Raw genomic sequence first — 21,840 nt, 5'->3', positions numbered from 1 at the left:
GCTGGGGTCCTGGATGGGTGGGTGGGCTTGTGCTGTGAGGGCGCTACGCCCATGCAGGCCACATGTAACCAATGACGCTGGTCTGCCAGGACCAAGTATTGGACAGTTCAATGAGGGAGACAATTGTTTGAAAGTACATTTATTACTGATCTGGAAATTGATAGTGAATATATACAGGAGATAGCGGGTACGACAAAGTCTCCCTTCACAAAGCAAACCATTTTCCACACAGTTTCCTTCCTTCTCTTCTTCACTTTTCCTCTTCACTTTTCCTCTTGTTCTCTGTTTCTCACTACTTCAACACAACCCAGTTCAACTGTACAGTCCTGCTGAGCAAGAGTCCTTTACTCACCCCGTGTCTTCTTCCCCTTAGGGTGCCAGTATGGCCAGACGTAGCTTCAAGCTTCTGACACTCTGGAACTACCACCCGGGACTTTCAACACGTCTCAAGTTCTCAGTCCTGTCTAGGCCCGTTACCTTCAAGAGTTATAAACTCTGGACCTTTCTGCTAGGCATCCTCTACCAGGACCAGTCTCCGATCGATCACTCTGTCTCTTAGCCACTTCGGCTCAGGATCTCGCTATCTCTCTGTTTTGGTCTCCTCTCATTTTAGGGACACCCCAGAACGAGGCACTACTATTAATGGACCATAGTTCCGCTTTCTATGAACTCAAGCCCTATCTGGCTTTCTAAAACAGGAAATGATCACTTTCCCTTCAATCTATTCCCTCCCACTTTGGGCTAGTCCCAACCATTAACTTTCACTCTCCCTACTGTCAAACTACATACACTATCAGTATTAATACCTTTAATCACATTATACATCACATGACACCGCATAACATCAAAATTTGCGTCTTCCAAGAGAGAACGTAGGCAACATGTCCATCTCTTTCCCGCAGACCTATGTGTCTCCATGGTAACAGACTACAAATAAATCAATATGTTGTCTGATCCTTCAGTCATACTCGCGTTTATCTGTTTGCCACTTCTTACTAACATACAGTATATTCTATAAGTGAGCGATAAGTAGAGAACGGATTAAGGTTTGTCTGCACGACCAGACTACAGAGCGTTTAGGAAATGTGTTCAGTTGCTATTTGCATAGTTGATTGTTTATAAAAGTTTGGTAAGATGTAAGGAGCGCTGTAACCAAAGCTTTTTGGGAAGTATTTCTAGAATTTTAGCTTTTCCTGTCCATGTGGTCAGAACCTATTTTCAGCACAGCTTGTTTGCTAAGCTACGTTCTTAAGGGTGTAGAGGAAGTAGTTTTATCTTAAAGGGGTTTTCCCACCACAGACTTTTATAGCACGCTGACCTGCCATGTCATAAAAGTCTGATTGGGCTGACTGCTTGGATCCACGCCAACTCTACAAGCAAAACTGCAAAGATCCATTCCTCAAGAATAGTTGCTCTCCATTAAAGTGCATTGTCAATTGTATAGCCCCATCTGACGAGAATTCACTTTTACATTATGACTTGAAACTTATATCAGTCACATAGATTGGGTGGGTGTTTTTTTTTTTTTTTACTTTTTCTTACGTTTATATATAAACATATTTTTCCATATCGGAAATAAAGTCGCTGCAACGACCAAGAGAGACACAAGGAAGCAGATTCAGAGATGTGATTGGATTTTTCTGACCAGGTATGATCTAACATGACTGTATACCATGGAGCAGATTTGTGGGATCTATGGCCCCGATTCATCATTTGCAATTTTTTTTTTTTTATCTTGTAGTATTGGCTGATGTTTTCTGCAACAAAATCACAAAAAACGTGCGGCTCCTCTATTTGCACAATTTTTTTTTTTTTACAAAACCCCTCTTTATATTTGTCTTTCATCGTTAACACCTTAGCTCAAAAAGTTTAAAAATCCTTTAATCCCTTCACGACTTTGCAATTTTCCATTTTTCGGCTTTCATTTCCCCCCCCCCCCCCTTTCTTCCAAGGGCCATAACTTTTTTATTTTTTATTAATACAGCTGTATGAGGGTGTGTTTTATTGAGGGATAAGTTGTACTTTTCAAAGACACCATTGTTTTACCATATAGTGTACTAGAAAATGGGCACATAAAATTCTGCAAAAGGAGGATGATTTGATCTTTTGTGTTTTTTAATTGTTATATTTCTAAAAACTTTATTTTACTGACTTGAATAATTGCCTGTGGTACACATAGCAGTGCTTCAACCTTGCTATGTACAGCAGAAATCACGATCTCCTATGAACGTCGGCCACGAGCCGACGTTCATAGGAGATTCACAATTACAGGCATGGGGGGAGGGGGATAACGTCAACCCATCGGCGTCCCATGATCACGTGACAGGAGCGCCGATGGGTGGGATTTGTGACGCACTTCTGGATATCGCCTGTTATATCCCGCCGGCAGGGATTGACAGTGGGATTTAACAGGTTAACTGCACCGAGCGGATTAAATTAGCCATAAAGTGTGGGACACTTATCAAAGGCAGGGACACAACTTTCGCCAAATATATACTTCAATGGTCGTGAAGGGGTCTGCACCAAAATGAAAAATCTGCCAGAAACCTTACTGAGATACAGCAAGAAAAAAAAACATCTTAAGAGGCAAAAAGTGGCGTAAAACTTATAGAGAATAAAGCGCAAATACCAAGATCATTAATAAAGCACACATTACTCCAGAAAAATGGAGAAACAACAATGATGAGATGAGACTTATAACAATTTATGAGGCCATTAAAAACATTTATTTGTTAAATAAGACTTTTACTGTTGTTTCCCATATATAATTTGCTATTTGTAATCATTGGGCATTTAGTTTAAGAACTTGTGTTTGTGTTCTTCGTTGACTACTAGTTATTTTATTTTTTAATTAGAATCGTTGGGGAGGAACGGCAGGAAGGGGCTGACACAGATATTTGTCTGCTAAGATTTTTATTTTGCGGTTTTAGTGCATTTTATGCAAAAATTGTGTTTTAGAAATTTGGCTATTTTTGGATACGCTTTTTTTTAATGCATTTTTACATTACAAGTGATGTGATGCTACATAGAAACACGAGTTGCAATGTTAAGAACGGAAAGAAATATACCTCCCAAACAAATGTCATATACCGTACATTGAAACATGCCAGAAAAAAAAACAAAAAAATAAAAACCATTTACGAAAACCATAAGTGAGCAAATAACCAGCACCGAATAAATGCAATGTACAGGTCCTTCTCAAAAAATTAGCATATAGTGTTAAATTTCATTATTTACCATAATGTAATGATTACAATTAAACTTTCATATATTATAGATTCATTATCCATCAACTGAAATTTGTCAGGTCTTTTATTGTTTTAATACTGATGATTTTGGCCTACAACTCCTAAAAACCCCAAAAACCTGTCTCAATAAATTAGCATATCAAGAAAAGGTTCTCTAAACGACCTATTACCCTAATCTTCTGAATCAACTAATTAACTCTAAACACATGCAAAAGATACCTGAGGCTTTTAAAAACTCCCTGCCTGGTTCATTACTCAAAACCCCCATCATGGGTAAGACTAGCGACCTGACAGATGTCAAGAAGGCCATCATTGACACCCTCAAGCAAGAGGGTAAGACCCAGAAAGAAATTTCTCAACAAATAGGCTGTTCCCAGAGTGCTGTATCAAGGCACCTCAATGGTAAGTCTGTTGGAAGGAAACAATGTGGCAGAAAACGCTGTACAACGAGAAGAGGTGACCGGACCCTGAGGAAGATTGTGGAGAAGGACCGATTCCAGACCTTGGGGAACCTGAGGAAGCAGTGGACTGAGTCTGGTGTGGAAACATCCAGAGCCACCGTGCACAGGCGTGTGCAGGAAATGGGCTACAGGTGCCGCATTCCCCAGGTAAAGCCACTTTTGAACCATAAACAGCGGCAGAAGCGCCTGACCTGGGCTACAGAGAAGCAGCACTGGACTGTTGCTAAGTGGTCCCAAGTACTTTTTTCTGATGAAAGCAAATTTTGCATGTCATTCGGAAATCAAGGTGCCAGAGTCTGGAGGAAGACTGGGGAGAAGGAAATGCCAAAATGCCTGAAGTCCAGTGTCAAGTACCCAGTCAGTGATGGTGTGGGGTGCCATGTCAGCTGCTGGTGTTGGTCCACTGTGTTTCATCAAGGGCAGGGTCAATCGGCTGAAATGCTTTATGGAGATGAAGATTTCATTTTGTGAACTTGTGAACTTATTGAAAGGATTGAGACCATGTACATTTGTGAATTTACACCATTTTGTCAAACCCTGCGCTGAATTTTGAGCAAAAAGACAGAAGGGAAAAAAGTGACTTAAAACACCTCCTCACCCCCCCAAAAAAACCCTTAACATCATGAATTAGTATTTAGGGTAAAAGTAGACTGACAAATAGACAACCCCTGTATGTGTTGTGGCTGTTGAACAGCCACGAGACCTGCAGCTGCGGGGACTTGAACATGTTTTTCGAGCCCGCCGAAATCATTCGGTTAGCACCCGAGCATGCTCAGATAACACCTTATCCCAGCACGTTCACTCATCACTACTGATAACTAGGGTTGAGCGACTTATTTTTATAGGATCGGGTCGGGTTTCACGAAACCCGACTTTCTCAAAAGTCGGGTCGAGTGAAATCGGCCGATCCTATAAAAAAGTCGGGGTCGGCCGAAACCCGAAACCCAATGCAGTGCAATGGGATACTATGGTTCCCAGGGTCTGAAGGAGAGGAAACTCTCCTTCAGGCCCTGGGATCCATATTTAAGTGTAAAATAAAGAATCAAAATAAAAAATATTGATATACTCACCCTCGGACGAGCCCTGGTACTAACCGGCAGCCTTCCTTCCTAATGAGCGCGTGAATGACCTGTGGTGATGTCACGGCTTGTGATTGGTCACGTGAGCGGTCACATGGGCGGCCGCGACCAATCACAAGCCGTGACATCATCTAAGGCCCTTCACGCGCTCATTCTTAGGAAGGAAGGCTGCCGGAAAGAAGCCGAGGGTGAGTATATTCCTATTAGGTATATACTCACCCTCGGACGCGCCCTGCTTCTTTCCGGCAGCCTTCCTTCTTAAGAATGAGCGCGTGAAGGGCCTTAGATGACGTCACGGCTTGTGATTGGTCGCGGCCGCCCATGTGACCGCTCACGCGACCAATCACAAGCCGTGACGTAATTCTCAGGTCCTAAATTCGTAGAATGAGGAATTTAGGACCTGAGAATTACGTCACGGCTTGTGATTGGTTGCGTGGCGGTCACATGAGCGGCACGCGACCAATCAGAAGCCGTGACGTCATGGAAGGCCCTAAACGCGCTCATTTTAAGCAAAGAAGGTTGCCGGTTACCAGCGGCGATGTCCAGGGGCCTCCGGAGAGGTGAGTATATCAATATTTTTTATTTTAATTCTTTATTTTACACTTAAATGTGGATTCCGATACCGATTTCCGATATCGCAAACATATCAGAACTCTGTATCGGAATTCCGATACCAGATTCAGAAGATCGCCGACCTCATGGGCGACCCCACACAGGGGTCGGGTCGGGTTTCATGAAACCCGACTTTGCCAAAAGTCGGCGACTTCTGAAAATGGCCGACCCGTTTCGCTCAACCCTACTGATAACCATTTAGATTCCACTATCACTGACAACAGCATTCAATTGGCCTGGGGCTCCCACCACAAAGCAATCGCGGGTGCCAATTGGTTAACATGGCAGTTATGTGCATCTTAGTCTTCCTGTGAAGCTCTGCCAGAGGCTGGGCTTCATAGAAGAGCCACAGTTTCACAATCCTGCAATACACAAGCATAAACGATTGCAAATTCAAGAGGACTATAAAAAAAGTTTAAAAAAAAAAATACCGTAAATATAAAAATTTTAAAAACAATCCCTTTTCCCCCAATACAGAAATTTAAAAAAAAATGAAAACATATTTTGCATCATCCTGTCTGTAAAAGTACAATCAAAATATAAAATTTCTTAAACTATACATATAATGCTAAAAAATATTATATACCGTATTTTTGCACAGCTCAGTGAAGAAAAAAAACAAAAACACAAAACAGACCTCATGAAAAACAGAAAATAAGATGAGTTTCAGAAAAATGCGACAGGCGAATTTTTTTTTTTTTTTACAAATTCCTTATTGTTTTGAAAAACAATAAGGAATTTGTAAAAAAAAAAAAAAAAAAAAAAAAAATTTAGACATTTGGTATCACAGTAATTGTACTGACTTGGAGAATCATCACGACAGGTTGTCTTTACTACACAATGAACAGTGTAAAAACAAACCCCCCCAAAAAAATGGTGGAATTGCGTTTATTTCACGCAACTTGGAATTTTTTTCTCTCCCCACTTCCCAATACACTAAATGGAAAAAAATGAATTGTGTCAATCAAAACTACAACTCATCCCACAAAAAAAAACAAATCTTTATATGGCTATAATGAAAAATAAAAAAAAGCACAAATTACAAATGTCTGGGTGCTTAATGGCTTAAGTGTTTTTCTGGTATTTTAGTATTAATGGCCATTAGTAACAGTGGGGGTCCGACTCCTAATATGCCCCAATGTCACCCTTACCAATCATGGGAAGGGTTAAGGCCCCGTCTCACTAAGCGATTTACCAACGATCACGACCAGCGATACGACCTGGCCGTGATCGTTGGTAAGTCGCTGTGTGGTCGCTGGGGAGCTGTCACACAGACCGCTCTCCCCAGCGACCAACGATCAGGGGAACGGCTTCGGCATCGCTGATACTGTCTTCAACGATGCCGAAGTCCCCCTGCAGCACCCGGGTAACCAGGGTAAACATCGGGTTACTAAGCGCAGGGCCGCGCTTAGTAACCCGATGTTTACCTTGGTTACCAAAAAAAACAAACAGTACATACTCGCCTTTCGGTGTCCAGGTCCCTTGCCGTCTGCTTCCTGCCCTGACTGAGATCCGGCCGTACAGTGAGAGCAGAGCGCAGCGGTGACGTCACTGCTGTGCTCTCACTTCTCACTGTACGGCCGGCAGTCAGTGAGAGCAGGAAGCAGACGGCAAGGGACCTGACGGACATCAGATGGCGAGTATGTATTGTTTGTTTTTTTTTACATTTACGCTGGTAACCAGGGTAAACATCGGGTTACTAAGCGCGGCCCTGCGCTTAGTAACCCGATGTTTACCCTGGTTACCAGTGAAGACATCGATGGATCGGTGTCACACACACCGATTCAGCGATGTCAGCGGGACCTCAACGACCGAAAAAAGGTCCAGGCCATTCCGACACGACCAGCGATCTCACAGCAGGGGCCTGATCGCTGGTACGTGTCACACATAGCGAGATCGCTATGGAGGTCGCTGTTGCGTCACAAAACTTGTGACTCAGCAGCGATCTCGCTAGCGATCTCGCTATGTGAGACGGGGCCTTTAGTCCTACCTAAACAACTGACCGTGAGAAGAGAGCTGTACTGGTCTTCTTTAATTTCACAGGTCCTGAACGAAATGGAAAATGGGGAACACAGGAACCACGCTCTCTTCATGGTTGGGATCCCAAATGATCAGCAAATTATGGCCCATCTTGGGCATCATAGGAAGTTCGTATTAATTGTTAGACAACTCGTTTAACCCCTTAGCGACCGGAGATATTTTCGCTTTTGCGTTTTCGTTTCTTGCTCCCCTTCTTCCCGGAGCCATCACTTTCTAATTTTTTGGTCAAAATGGCCATGTGAGGGTTTGTTTTTTGCAGAACGAGTTGTACTTTTGAACGACATCATTGGTTTTAACATATCGTGTACTGGAAAATAGGAAAAAAAAAAACATGTTCGTTAAATGCTAAAACTGACCTGCCATTATTGATTCTCCAGGTCATTACGAGTTCAGAGACACCAAACATGTCTAGGTTCTTTATCTAAGTGGTGAAAAAAACAATCAAAACTTTGGTTAAAAAAAAATAAAATAAAAATATGGCGCCATTTTCTGAGACCTGTAGAGTCTCCATTTTTCTTGATTTGGCGCTGGGTGAGAGCTTAATTTTTGCTCGCCGAGCTGATATTTTTATTGATACCATTTTGGTGTAGACACAATCTTTTGATTGCCAGTTATTTTATTGCAATGTAGTGGCGACAAAAAAAAAGTAATTCTGACGTTTTTAATTTTTTTTCTCGTTACGCCATTTACCGATCAGATTAATTCTTTTTTTTTTTATTGATACATCGGGCAATTCTGAACGCAGCGATACTAAATATGTGTATGTTTGATTTTTTTATTGTTTTATTTTGAATGGGGCAAAGGGAGGGTGATTTGAACTTTTACATTTTAAAAAAATTTTTATAAACTTTTTTTTACTTTTTGCATGCTTCCATGGGAGACTAGAAGCAGCAGATGTTTGATTGCCTGTGCTTCACACAGGCAATGATCAGATCGTCTCTGTGTAGCAGAAATGCTCACTTGCTATGAGGGCCGACCACTGGGTGGCGCTCATAGCAATCCGGCTATGACAACCATAGAGGTCTGCTGGAAACCTCTGGTTGTCATGCCAACCTATCCGTGACTCGCGATCATGTGACGGGGGTCACCGATGTGTGGGATTTCCGATGCGCTTCCGGTAAGCGCGAGTTAAATGCCGCTGTCAAAGATTGCCAGTGGCATTTAACAGGTTAACAGCCGTGGGTGTACCGTGATTCCACCCGCGGCTGTTAGAGGCACATGTCAGCTGTTCAAAACAGCTGATATATGCCTGGAAAGATGTGGGATCACTGCCGGAGCCCAAATCAAAGGGAAGGATTACGGTGTGGGCGTATTATTACCCTGAAAAGGGTTAAGTTGGGTTCAGTACATGTGACGGTCACTATGACATAAGAACAATATGATTAATGTAGAAAGACGGCTGTACAATTAATTCACCGACAGGTTTCAGACAATAGGAAACCTAGAAACATAAAAATATGTCTGCGGAGTAAGGACGGACTCATAAATACAATAAGTACAGTGGCGTGTAAAAGTGTTGGCACCCCTGGTCAAAATTAGTGCTATTGTGAACAGATAAAATAAAACGATCTCTAAAAGGCCTAAAGTTGAACATTTCCTTTGTATTTTAGGGAATACGCCGGTGTTGGCGTGAAACGGCCGTTGTCCTCTCCCCGCTCACCTCTTCTGTCCTTTGTCTCCCCCGGGCCGTGAAGATGTGTTTACATTCGCTTCAATAAAGGAAAAGTCCTGATCACAGGTCCGGTGAGTGTTGCCGCGTTTTTTTCTATTTTTGCTACATATTTATATATCTTTTATATTTTAAAAATTCCGAAAAGAAAAACTAGCCAATGCAAAATTTTTGTGCACCCTGCGTGGTTACTACCTAGTAGCACCCCCTTTTGTAAGTATCACAGCTTGTAAACGCTTTTGTAGCCAGCCAAGTGTCTTTCAATTCTTGTTTGAGGCATTTTCATTCATTCTTTCTTGAAAAATATTTCCCGTTCTGTGAATATCGTGGGTCGTCTTGCATCCTCTGCTATTTTGGGGTCTAGACACAAATTTTCAATGATGTTCAGATCACGGGACTGTGTAGGCCATTGCAAAACCTTCAACTTGCGCCTTGTGTTGTGAAGTGTGTTTAGGATCATTATCCATGTGCAGAAGTCATCCTCTTTACAACTCCACATTTTTTTACAGATGGTGTTATGTTTGCATCAAGAATTTGTTGAAATTTAATTGAATCCATTCTTTCCTCTACCAGTGAAATTTTCCGTGCCATTGGCTGCAACACAACCACAAGGCATGATTCATCCACCCCCATGCTTAATGGTTGGCGGGATGTTCTGTTCCTGAAATTCTGTGCTCTTTTTCTCCACACATACCTTTGATCATTGTGATCAAGAGTCCTCATCGGTCCTCAAGACTTAATTCCAAAACGCATCAGGCTTGTTCTTGTGCATACTTCTGACGCTAAATTTAATAAGGAGATTTGCATCCCTTGGCCTTTCCTAACGATGATAGTGAACAATGACAGTCATTTTGACCAGGGATGCCCACACTTTTACATGCTACTGTATGTCTCATGGAGTTACTCAAGTTATGGCGTCACACATTATGTACAATGAAGCCATATTGATTGTCCTAGACATCAAAAGCTGATTCATTATGTCATTTCCGCCCCTTTTCTTGTGTCTTTTTTTTTTCAATAGTTTTTAGTACCTATCCGACATTGGGCGTAAATGTACTCCAATGTTGGACTCCGGCGCTGAGAAAAAGAAAAAGAGACAGCGTCCAATAAAAGGTGAAAAAAACTGTAAAGTTTCCATTTATTCTGCTATAGATGTAATGACTGACAGTCTGCTCTCCTGATCTACATGTCTCACACTGGTATCGTCTCCTTTAATTTACAATAAGCTCTGGAGGCAGATTCTCTGGGAGATCGGCCCATAGATCTTAACAGCTCATTTACATATTAAGAAAAATACGGATTTCTCTGGAATAAGACATCAGATCGCGGATATCAAGGTATCATTTTATTGAACTTCCTATGACCTGCATGTCCATATAGACAGCTTAGGAAAGTTGATCCTACTGACAGATTCTCTTTAATATTTCATAGCAATCTCACAGATAATGGGGCAGATTTATCATAACGGTCATTCTTTGACTAGACATAATCACAATTACAGAAATGTATCAAATGCAATCATAGTTTGGCAGATTTTTAGAGTGTCTAATCTAAGTTTACTAGCTCACAGATTGTAAGATATGAGGGTATAAAGTTCAAAATGTGTTAACAGAAAAACCCTATCGTTAAAATTACATCTTTATTAATAATCTATTAAAAGAAATGTAAAAAACCACCAACACTACTACTATCTTCAATTTTCCAATGAGATCAATAATACAGGTGCTTCTCACAAAATTAAAATATCACCAACAAGTTAATTTATTGCAGTTCTTCAACACAAAAAGTGAATCTCATATATTATATAGAGTCATTACACACAGTGTGATCTATTTCAAGTGTTTATTTCTGTTAATGTTGAGGATTATGAAAACCCGAAAGTCATTATCTCAGTAAATTAGAATAATTAACAAAAAAACACCTGCAAAGGCTTCCTAAGCGTTTCAAATGGGCCCTTAGACTGTTTCAGTAGATCCACAATCATGGGGAAGACTGCTGACCTGACAGATGTCCAGAAGGCAGTCATTGACACACTCCACAAGGAGGGTAAGCCACAAAAGGTCAGTGCTAAAGAATCTGGCTGTTCACAGAGTGCTGTATCCAAGCATATTAATGGACAGTTGAGTGGAAGGAAAAACTGTGGTAGAAAAAGGTGCACAAGCAACAGGGATAACCGCAGCCTTGAAAGAATTGTTAAGAAAAGGCCATTCAAAAATTTGGAGGAGATTCGCAAGGAGTGGACTGCTGATGGAGTCCTTGCTTCAAGAGCCACCACACACAGACGTATCCAGGACATGGGCTACAAGTGTCACATTCCTTGTGTCAGCCACTCATGACCAATACACAACGCCAGAAGCGTCTTACCTGGGCCAAGGAGGAAAAGAACTGGACTGTTGTCAGTGGTCCAAGGTGTTGTTTTCAGATGAAAGAAAACTTTGCATTTCATTGGGAAATCAAGGTCCCAGAGTCTGGAGCAAGAGTGGAGAGGCCACAATCCAAGCTGCTTGAGGTCTAGTGTGAAGTTTCCACAATCAGTGATGGTTTGGGGAGCCATGTCATCTGCTGGTGTAGGTCCACTGTGTTTTATCAAGACTAAAACCAGAGTAGCCGTCTACCAGGAAATTTTAGAGCACTTCATGCTTCCCTCTGCCGACAAGCTTTGTGGACATGAAAATTTCATTCTCCAGCAGGATTTGGCACCGGTCCACACTGCCAAAAGTACCAATACCTGGTTTACAAGCAACAGTATCACTGGGCCTAATTGGCAGCAAACTCACCTGACCTTAACCCCATAGAGAATCTATGATGTATTGTCAAGAGGAAGATGAGAGACACCAGACCCAACAATGCAGACGAGCTGAAGGCTCCTATCAAAGCAACCTGGGCTTCCATAACCCCTCAGCAGCGCCACAGACTGATTGCCTCCATGCCACGCCGCATTGATGCAATAATTGATGCAAAAGGAGCCCCGACCAAGTATTGAGTGCATTTACTGAACATACATTTCAGTAGGCCATCATTTCAGATTGTAAAATCATTTTTCAAGCTGGTGTTATAAGGTATTCTAATTTACTGAGATAATGACTTTTGGGCTTTCATTGGCTGTAAGCCATAATCATCAACATTAGCAGAAATAAACACTTAGAATACATCACTCTGTTTGTAATGACTCTATACAATATATGAGTTTCACTTTTTGTATTTATGAACTGAAATAAATTCAGTTTTTGATGATATTCTTATTTTGTGAGAAGCACCTGTATATTATATTTTTCAGAAAAGAGAAGACAAAAAGACAAGGGCAAATATAAGGGATACTTACTAATCGGAGAATGAGGCTAGACCAGTACCGAAGGGACCTAGTTTTCCTCTACCTTGCCACGAAGGCTGGCACCCTAGATAACACCTAATCGATGATGGCTGTGTCACCCCCACTTAATGATGGCTGTCCCTTGTTGGATCCGTAAATGTTGCCCTATCTAGAAATAAAAGATACACATGAAAAATTGGTATTTATCTTGAGCATGTCCATCACCTCCCCCTACTCGATCATCGAGGTTACAGTCTTAGTCTCGATGTTTTTCCCCACATCAATGTTTAGAGTTTATCAGACTTTATCCAGGCCCAGTCATCAATAGCAGAATGGAATATGGTGATGTGCCGATGTCGAGACTAATACTGGAACCTCGGCGATTGAGTTCACTAGGGGCAAAAAATGTATATGTATATATATATTATATATGTGGACTTGAATCTGCAATTGTTTGATCGTTTATACTATATACTGCAATACCTCAGGATTTATTATTTATTTTTCAAACACCATTAATTCCATGTTAAAAGGTTTACATAAATATATAAAATTAAATGAACCGACAGGTATGGAGGAGAGGGACCCTGCCATCACAGGCGTACAATGTACAGGACAAGGGGACAGTTGGGCAGGGGACTGGAGGAGCTTTGGTGGCAGAGGGGTTATTGCAGGCTGTTGGTTGTCCTGATGATGAGTTCTCAGGTTCCAGCTGAAGGTTCCAAATGTGGGAGACAATCAGATCTGTTGAGGGGTTGAATTTCAGAGGACGGGGAATGCTTGGGAAAAATCTTGGAGGCAATTAAGTGAGAAGCATGCTATAGTGAAGAAGAGAAAGAGGTCTTGGGAGGATCGGAGAAGTGTGGGAATGTATTAGGAGATTAGATAGTAGGATACAAACTACAGACGGCCTTGTAAGTCATTGTTAGTAGTTATACAGCCCCTTGTCAAAATTACTGTGAAGAGTTAAAGCTGTGAGCAGTTTTAGCCGATATAAGATGCGGCCACTGCCTTTCAGGGCTTATCTACAGCATTCTATAATTGTGTAGATAAGCCCCCGGTCCCACCTGGAAGAGAAGAAAAATGAAGAAAAATACATTTTATTATACTCACCGGGGTGGAGGTTGGGGCGGTCCAATGCGGTCCGGTCCGATGGGTGTCTCACCTCTGGGTCTGGCGCCTCCCATCTTTTTGCGATGCTGCACTCCTGTTGCTTCATCGCTCCCCAGCATCGCGCTTCTGTGCAGGCATACTTATCTGCCCTGTTGAGGGCACAGCAAAGTACTGCAGTGCCAAGGCGCTGGACCTCTCTGATCTTCTGAGAGGCATCTAGTATAAAAGGCATCCTCGCCATTAGGGAGGTGCTTGAGCAACCCCTATAGTCCCTGTGTAGTAGTGTATATGCAACTGTATGTTGCCAGGTCCATGATCCCTTGTTGTTGAGCGTTAGCCCGAACCCCTGGTCCTTATGTGGCCAGGCGCTGATCCTGAACCCCTAGCATGATCCAGGATCCTGACAAGTCACAAGGGCGGTACCTGAAGCCTGAGAAACAGCACCGGTGATACCTGAATCCTGAGAAGCCAAACCCGGGGTACCTGAACCCTGAAATTGTTCCATCAGTACTTGAACCTGCACCTGTGTTAGTCCTAGTTAGCGTTCCTGTGTTCCTACTTGCAGAGCCTGTTTCAGAATCGCAATCCAGCCCTGTCTGTGACTCCGTGTCAGAATCCGTTCTGTCAGAGCACCCAGAACCTGAGTATTCTGAACAGGGTCCAAATCCTGCCCATCAGTGACTCTGAGTCCTTATCTATATAGGCGAACCTGTCGCAGTACCGGAGACTACCTAGGAGTGGTACCTGGCAGCTACCTGCATCTCAAGCCTGACTCCACCATCACGAGCTCTAGTGAAAACCAATTAGCTACACCCCTCCTAGGTAAGTCCGGACCTGTAGCACAATGAGTCCAAGAACCACATGCACCACCTGAGGGCACAACAATAACTGGCTGGGCTTCAGAGTAGAAACAAGATGTCAGCGATAGGGGATCTTCTGCAGACCCCCGCCTGCTATGATAACCCATCTTATGACAGAGTTCCAAGGAGCTTGTAGAAGCTGGAAACACACATGAAACACTGATGATGGTACAAACTGACACACTGACCATAACGCTGAAGAAGATCAGACTGTTTTGTCACATACAAAAGATAAACTATATATATTACACACACACATATATATATATATATATATATATATATATATATATATATATATATATATATATACACCGTGTATATCTCTTTTTATCATAAAAAGCCACAATTCATGAATCTAATAAATCTGACTAACACAAAATTTGCACAGCTTTCCATGTCCACAATTTTTTTGTCCTCCTCACAAAACAAGCGTGCACTAAAATTTCAGATTTTTTTTAACCCAGAAAACTGGAGCAAAAGCTTTGATATATACCGCACTCCGTTATTTGTTAAGTTAGGCATCCTTGTAACAAAAACGATGGGCCTGATTCATTATCACTTTTGTGCCTGTTTTTTTGCACTTTTTTATGTGCCTTTTTTGCCTTCCATTCTTTTTTTAATTGCATTTTATATGTTTGCCTGTTTGTTTTTTTTAGTTTAGAACTATGGACGTAGTTAAAAGCTTCCAGACGTTTTTACCTGATTCATTGAATAGTTGACAAATTAGTGGCAAATGTGCTCCAATCCCGATCTAAAGTCCTTTTAAGTACAGCAAAACATTTTTGCACAATTTTTGTTCCAATTTGTAAAATGTACGACTTTGGCCATGTGCACACGCTGCGGATTCCATTGCGGAATTTTCCGCAGCGTTTTTGATAAATCCGCAGTGTAAAACCGCGGCGGTTTTTATTGCGGTTTCCGCTGCGGTTTTTCACCTGCAGTTTCCTATTGGAGCAGGTGAAAAACCGCTGTGGATTCCGCACAAAGAATTGACATGCTGCGGAAAATAAACCGCTGCGTTTCTGCGCGTTTTTTTCCGCAGCATGTGCTCTGCGGATTTCATTTCCCATAGCTTTACATGGTACTGTAAATGCATGGGAAACCGCTGCGGATCCGCAGCAAAATCCGCAGCGTGTGCACATACCCTTTTTGTATTGAAAAGTCACAAGAAAGGTCAAACAGAATAATAAAGACAATTTTGACTTTGCACAACATGTAAGAACCGCATGCACAATTTGGAAGAATGTGGCACAACAAAAAAAGGCCAACAAACACAAAAAAGATACTGAAAAAAAAAAACCCGCAAGTGATGAATTGAGGACAATAATTTTACAAATTGAAATATCCAAAAACTGAAAATATGGGACAAGTCAGATAGCAGTTCTGAGGAGTGAACCAATGTAAACTGTAGGAGCCAGTTAGACTGCTTTAGTAGCCAGGTTAATTCTTAACAACCTGACAAAATAAACATCCATGTACATCAAAGGAAAATTTCTAGGCAAAATTATAGTCAAGTTGTATTATACATAGACAGAAGTATCATGTATTGTACCGTAACACACTAAACTACCAACATGCATAAACCTTAACTAATCGGCCTCATTTTCGGCATCTTTGATGAAGCTCCAAGACTGACTAAACATCCAAAAGCCAGCCATTTTTCATTTTTTTATGTCAACATAATCATATGAGAGCTCATCTGCGGGACTACCGTAGTTCAATTTTCATAATCTAGAATAATCTGCTGGAAAACAGTGGGAGAAAAAAAAAACACAGAAAATACACAACTCTATCAATGTTTTTTGTTTTTATGGCGGTCATCATGTAGGTAAAAATGACTTTTCAGGACAGTGCGATTACAGGTATATCAAGTATATAGCTTTTTTTTCATTTATTTTTTTTTTTAGAACTTTGTAGAAAGTTTGTCACCATTTTGAGAGCATAATGCATAACTTTTTTTTTTTGAATGACGAGCGAATATTTTTATTGGTACCATTTTGGTGTACATACAACATTTTAATCAACCTTTGTTGCATGTTTTGGGTGGAGGGGAAACTATGGAAAAATGACATATTATCGATTTTACAAAAAACACTGCAATGCTAAATATGTTTATGGTTAACTTAATGTTTAATCTTTTTTTTATATACTTTATTTTTTAGTCTCTTTAAGATTGACAGATGCATTGAAGGAGCACAGCAGCAATCGGAGCCAGCTCTGGACGCTGCTGTTAGGAGCCGATGCCAGTTGGATAACACATCTCCTTTACCTGCTCCATACACCCACAACCGACATAGAACATAATAATACAGGAAGCGGCAAAAGGGGATTTTCTATCATAAAAAACAATGGCCTACCGCTAGGATGGGTCAGGCAGCAATCACCTAGCTGCTGTAAAAACACTACCAGGCTTAGTGCAAGCTACTTAGTTTACCAGATCTTAGGCGTTCACCCTTTAACCGCAGTACAAAGACCTGGACTTACACAGCAAACCCTGGGTTGGGGCCACAGAGTCAGGTGCACACACACATGCGTACTGCAAGACTGGAAGGCACTACAAGTACCAGGCACCCCAGTCTCAATGGCTGGGTAGAGCCCATGCCACCAACGGCTTCTGGTCCTGACGTCTCCTCCATCACCAGTGTCACCAGCAGAATGAATATGGCAGCGCCTGGTGACCGAAGCAGACGTCGCAGAAGCAGGTCCCGATTTTTATGACCTTATCACTCTCCAATTGGCGGAATCTAGTGATGAGCGAGCATGCTGGGATAAGGTGTTATCTGAGCATGCTCATGCGTTAATAGAGTATCTTCGGTGTGCTCAACTACTATGTTCGAGTCCCCGCGGCTGCATGTCTGTTCAACAGCCACAACACATGCAGGGATTTCCTGTTTGTTAGGCAATCCCTGTGTTCCAGCTGTTCAACAGCCGGGAGACATGCAGCAGCGAGGACTCGAACATAATATTCGAGCACGCCGAAGATACTCTATTAACGCACGAGCATGCTCAGATAACACCTTATCCCAGCACGCTCGCTGCTCACTAGTGGTACCCACAGCAGGGTAAATACAGAGTGTGGATTGCCATGTGAAAAGCTCACAGTATAATACAGCACCAGATAAGTTAATAAATTGTTAAAAATCCAATTCTGTAGGTTGTATAATTTTTCCACAGATAAAATGACCAGCAGTGCGGATTTTAGCATGCACAGCAGGCAAACTCATTGCGGACTTCACCCTTTACACTCTGGGTGAAATTCTCAGCAAAATGCACACAGTGCATGAGACTAGGGCCATGTGGCCACAAGGAGTTTTTGTTCAGTTTTTTAATGCTGCGTATCTTCGTGTAGTCAAAAAACACAACGTGGATGGGATTTATAGAACTCTCCTGCCCTATGTCCTCCTTACTGACCCGTGGTGCGTGCTTCAAATCCACAATATGTATTAAATGAGGAAAAAACACATGTAAAAAAAAACGCACGGGAGTTCTCTAGTGCGTTTCCGGGCTTTTTTGCTGCGGGGAAAAAAAACCCTAGCGTTTTACAATACTAGCGTAGTGAATGAGATTTCTGAAATCTCACACATACACAGTTTATTTTTTTCCAGGGAGATTTGAACCATCAAATATTTTGGTTTTTTTTACACATTTGCAGCGTATCAATCCTTTCGGTATTTTCTGCAACTTTTTTTTACCCATATCAAATAACTAGGGAAAAAATTGTAAGTAGAAATGCATGAAAAACGCAAGCAAAAAAAAAACACCCATTTTATGCAATGTTAATCCTGTCAATTTTTCGAGAAGAAAAATCTGCTGCAAACAGTAAACGTATGCACAGGCCCTAAAAACTCAGAAAATTTTCCACCAGGAAAATCTACTGCATATCTGATCTGTATGCAGAGATCACATCATTGTAGATCTTATGGCTACATTTCCACGATGAACATTTGGTGAGTTTTTGATATTGCGGATTTTCTGCACCTATTAAGTAGATTACTTGCTTTTTTTTCGAAAATATGCAGAGTGAAAAATTCACGAAAAACTCATGGTGGGGACATAGCCTCCATGGAACGTAATTACTTCCACAGTGATAGACCCCACGGTACGCATCATATTGACATTTGCAGTATAAATTAGTCTGTCTGCCGATGCAATTATACATCCTAGGCTTTCGCTGTAAATGTGCCGTTTAAGGCTTTGCAATATAGCATGCAATGGAGCCAGAATTTTGGGTCATAAATCTGTTTGAAATTCAGCCATGTTCATGAACCATTAGATAAATCTTTAATACACTCATCTACCACTGACGGAATCATTAAAGTAAGGTGTATCAAAAATACCGCCAGAAAACCATATAAAAAACACCGCAACTCTGCGGCCGCAGGTTTCTAGTTGGACTAGCTTGAGCAGAGCCACAATTTAGCCATGTGCATGAACCATTAGATAAATCTTTAATGCACTCATCTACTGCTGACCGATTCATTAAAATATTCAAGTAAGGGGTATCAAAAAATACCGCCAGAAAACTACATAAAAAACACTGCAACTATGAGACAGCAGGTCACTGGTTGGTCTAGCTTGCGTAGAGCCACAATTCAGCCATTTGCATGAACCAGTACATAAATCTTTAATACACTCATCTACCACTGACGATTCATTACATAAGTCAAGTAAAGTGTATCAAAAAATACTGCCACAAAACTACATAAAAAGCACCGCAATTCTGAAGCTGCAAGTCACCGGTTGGACTAGTCAGTTTGTGGTCATTAATGTGAAATTGATATAACAGAATCAATAATTATCACGATTTAATAACGGACTTGATTTTTCCCAATCCAAGGCCTCAATCCAATCAGTCTGGTTTTATTTAGGCGAAAAAAAAAAAAAAAGAAGTCGACAAGCTCATATTAAAGCTTCAGTGGAAAGTTACTGAAATTTTCTGATAAAAGTTATGTCAGGATGTTCTGCAATTCTGAACTTGAACTACGGGTGACTGGCGGAATAGTGATTTATAGGACGGGGGCTGCAGCCAAAAAAAATAACATAAAATCTCTGAAGAGCGCATGTAAAAAAAAAAAAAAATTAACATGAACTTGAGATGTAAAAAAGCAGAAATTGCAATGAAAAACCCTCTAAAGAATGGAAGTTTTACAACTGAGCGTGTGTAATATAATGTCAGCAAACACTGAAAAGTTATAAAAAGTTACGTATTAAGTGTCATTCCACCAGAGACGCTATGCCGAAATGTGTCGACTCCACGACATGCCTAATGGTGCTTCCTTATGGCGCTGTGCCAAGGAGTCATCGCCATAATTAGAAAATTAGAGGTATATTGGGCTCAATATGCTTTTTTTTTCCTCTTTAAACGATGGGGGTCAATAGTAGAGACATTTCAGACAGCTCCAAACTTATCTAGGTCCTCCCCACGGTGCAAGAGAGCTCCGACCCATTGACTTCACAAGACCTAGAATGGGACACAAACCGAAAAGGGTGCGAGAACAATATATGGGCCCTTTCCAGTCCAATAGCTCATCATAAAGCACAATTCCACCTGCTTTAGAGATGGTATTGGCCCATGTACCTAATGCGGCTGCACCAATATGTCCGCCCCGGCCTTCTATTACGGCGTCCCGCAATAACTCTGTAAGCAAGTTACACAACATCACCACCTCTGTGGTATCGGACCTTACAGGCGAGCCTTCACTACCGGCGCGCAAAGAAGACTTAAAACACTTGGACGCCCGTGACACAGGTGTCATTTCATGGGCCGCTTTCAGTCAGTACGATCCACTACGTATGGGAAACAGCCCACGAGACCGGCCGTTTTGGAGACGCTCTGCCCAGTTATCTGGCAATCCGAACCTTCACGATTGATCCATTTTTCCTGCTTCCAATTCACATTCACTTGGAAGCCGGAGAGAACATATCTCATCCTTGACCGGTGCAATGAATAAGGTTGAGTAACGTTATAGCTGAACGATTATATATATTTACTGTATATCTATATACACACACTTTGCCTGTGGGCGTATAGTTCCATACATGCACCACAATATCTAGTTTTTTCGTTTTGTTTTATATGTCATTAACAAAAATGTATAAATGCGGTACAATTCAAATATTTTCGCTCATGTTGGGATGTCTTTAAATTACACCAACGAGTATATAAATTTTGAAGAATTCCAATTTTTCCAAAAATATTAAAAATATATATATTTATACATAGACAGTATACACCTTTATCCACTTGAGTACCGCCTATTTGTTTTCTTACATGCGCCGTAAATTAAAGTTCAATTTATAGAAAAATATATATAGAGATAAGTCAAGCAGCAGTTATAATATATTAGCAGCAGTGAACCGGACATGATCCATAGAGCGCTACCTGAAAATGTAAATTTACGTGAATTTCCCCTACACCGTAATCTAATTAAAAATTTCCCCACTTTGTCAAAAACAATACTAAAAACAAAAAACCCTCCCTAGGAACCAAAAGAGACCGCGTCAGGAGCCTGATCCCCCCTCTCCTAATTCCATATGTCATTCCTCTGGACGCCGCCAGCTTCTGCCCATCACAAATAGAGTGCGAGCCCCCTGGACGAGCGCCAACCTCGACATCCCCGCACGCAGCGGAAACGTGACACCTGGGAATATTCCCCTGTGGCCGAATAGCTAGAAACACGACTGTGTCCCCGAGTCATCGCGACCTGTCATATGACGGACTGCTCGTGGCCCTGAGCTAAGAGGGGGTTAACGGCGATGGCACTTGCAGCACGGGCCGGGTTATACGAATTATAGGACGTAACTGGTAAATGCAAAAAATAATAATAATAATAATACTAATAATTAAAAAATAATAATTCAGGTTCTACCTGTTTCTTCTTCTTTTAAAAGTGAACTTGCAGCAGGAGGTTGGTTGCTTTTTTTAGGTTTTGTTTTTTGCATAGGACGGAATAGGAGAAAGTATGACTACCAGGTGTCCGGGCAGTATAGTGTGCAGCTGCAGGGCAGGGGGCTGCCACTTCTGGCCATGCACAGTTCTCCCTTTCTGGCAAGCAATCTCGAAAGCAAAGCCAGTTCCTGAAGTTGCATGTAAGGAGGGTGGTGATTGGTGAGTGCAGGGCCGGCTGACGATTGGTGACTGTCCCCGTCCCTGTGATTGGCCCGCGCTCGCTCACAGGCCCTCTCCCTGCAGTGAGCTGTCAGATCCTGTCACTATGTCACCCGGTGGCCTGATCATTGGCCCACTCCACTATCTCTCTGTCATTTTCTTCTACTACTTTTTTTTTTTGTTTTAATTGTGCTGTGATAGTACAATCAGGAAGCCTGAAAGGAAAAAAAAAAAATCAAAAAACTTTTATTCTTCTGACAAAAGGAAAGTTTCCAGAGTCCAAAGAGTTAAATTAAAGGGGGTTGAGTCCTGTTTTTTGTTTTTTTAAAGAAAAAAC

At 41.6% G+C, this 21,840-nt stretch overlaps 1 protein-coding gene across 1 annotated transcript in view; it reads right to left on the bottom strand.

Moving 5' to 3' along the window:
• Positions 1 to 21,461, bottom strand: part of TRERF1 (transcriptional regulating factor 1) — a 191,924-nt gene extending 170,463 nt beyond the window's left edge. Inside the window, exon 1 of the mRNA XM_077282342.1 lies at positions 21,265 to 21,461. The gene's annotated coding sequence lies outside the window, so the exon portion shown is untranslated. The remainder of the gene's footprint in view (positions 1 to 21,264) is intronic.
• Between the last annotated feature and the right edge of the window lie 379 nt (positions 21,462 to 21,840).

This window comes from Ranitomeya variabilis, chromosome 2, assembly GCF_051348905.1.
Source record: "Ranitomeya variabilis isolate aRanVar5 chromosome 2, aRanVar5.hap1, whole genome shotgun sequence".
In the NCBI taxonomy this organism is placed as follows: domain Eukaryota; kingdom Metazoa; phylum Chordata; class Amphibia; order Anura; family Dendrobatidae; genus Ranitomeya; species Ranitomeya variabilis.
This window is presented reverse-complemented; position numbering and strand designations above follow the sequence as displayed.